Source organism: Prinia subflava, chromosome 13 (assembly GCF_021018805.1).
Source record: "Prinia subflava isolate CZ2003 ecotype Zambia chromosome 13, Cam_Psub_1.2, whole genome shotgun sequence".
Lineage (NCBI taxonomy): Eukaryota > Metazoa > Chordata > Aves > Passeriformes > Cisticolidae > Prinia > Prinia subflava.
This window is the reverse complement of record NC_086259.1, coordinates 11,950,063-11,951,881: the sequence shown is the minus strand read 5'-3', so window position 1 is coordinate 11,951,881 and position 1,819 is coordinate 11,950,063.

Genomic DNA, 1,819 nt, shown 5'->3' with positions numbered 1-1,819 from the left:
GGCGGCCTGCGCCGGCCCCACCGCGGGGCTGCTGCGGAGCCGCGGCCACGGCGGGCGGTGGGAGCCCTGGCATCAGTGTCCCCTCTGCCCTGCCCGTGCCCTGCCCGTGCCCTGCCCGTGCCCTGCCCGTGCCCTGCTCGCACTGGGATGGATCTCTGTCCCCTCTGCCCTGCCCGTGCCCTGCCCGCCTCCGTGCTCACGGCAGCTGAGCCGCGTTCGCCGGGTGCGATCGCAGGGCGATGTTCATAAGCACTGAGAGGAGAGGGGCAAGCGCGGTCACGGCACCCGGCAGAGGTCGTTTCTAGGAGAATGGTGCGTTTCCACCACTGCCTAAGGCTGGTACAGTGGTCCTGGTTCTTGGGCAGCTGAGGTCTGCCCATCCCTGCAGCCTTTCCTTGCGTGCTGGATGCTCGCGGGATCCCTTTCCGCGCGTCTGCCCTGCGGGATGCGCCGGGAGCGGCACTGCGGGGCCGGCGGTGCGGTAAAACTCTGTCCTCAGGCACCTTCTGCCGGCCTGTCTGCCCTCAGGGCTAGGGTTCCCTTAGGGTTGGGGTTAGGGTTATTCTGCGGTAGGCAGAATCATATATTGCAGAATATGAAATATTTGCAAGCATTTTTTTTTTAAGCCTTCTGTCACAAATTCCTTATCTGAACCAAAGGCTAAAAGAATTTACCTTTTTTAACATTTGTCTGTTAAAGACTTATGAGCAGGGATATTGTTTTACATTTATAAAAAATATGTGGAAAGACATTTTGGATATTGCAAAGCTGCTCCCTGCTGTTGTCTGACCAACATCTGCCATCTCCTGGCCCGGCTGTGTAACACAGCACACAGCAGCCGGGGAGCATCTGTGCCCTGCTTGGAAGGAAAACAACTCCTCTCAAGGACTAGGCAAAAAGCTTCATGCAAAGTGCCATTCTGATTTTCTGATTTCTTTCTGTGGTACTAAATATGAACTCCTTGTGAGAAATGTGTATGAGGGCAGCAGTAGATGGCTATATGTTTCTGTTCTCAATTCAACAACTTGCTTGCTTGCTTGCCGTGTAAATGGCACTGTGGCAGGCTGGATACGACAGTGTGTAAATGTCCTTGTGTTTCTGTCAATCAGTTTCAGTCTCCTGGGAATCCAGCTCTGCACGTCCCTCAGTAGAGTTCACTGGTTTAGCGAGACCTCAAGCAAGGAAAGCAGTTCTGGGCTGTTCATTTCACAGTGCTCAGGTACTTGGGGACGGGAGGAGCTGCTGACTTGTATGAATGCACCCATCCAAGCAGGCACACATGGAGGCATCATGCATACACAAACCCAGATATATCTTCTCTTCTAAGACAGGAGCTGAGATAGATGCATCTTGGGGTTTTCATTTAATGTTAAATAGAAGTGAAATACCCCTAATCTTTCTCTTGGGTATTCCTAGATGTTTTCTCTTACAGATGTTTGTTCCTCTGCCTCTGTCCCTTCTTCCCTAAGTGTTAGACTTTCTCTGTTTGTGTTATATTCCTTATATTGATGCACATAAAGTTCACAGTGTTTGCTTGGTAAGTTTACAACTGCTTTATTCAATTTGAGAGTTTTTTATAGCTGTTTTTGTCAGAGGGAAGTTGCTGTCCCCAGAGTGTTATCCATGCCAGCCCACAAGTGCAGGTAAGAGTCCTAGCGTGCTGCACCAAAGAGGAAAACGTCATGCTGAAAGTTCCCTGAAGCTGCTTCTGCTGAATTCCCTTCTCTTTGCAATGCTTAATGGACATAGGGCAAATAATTCAGAGGCAAGAACCTAATCACTTCTTTAGCAAGTCATACCTGATAATGACCTCTGCAAA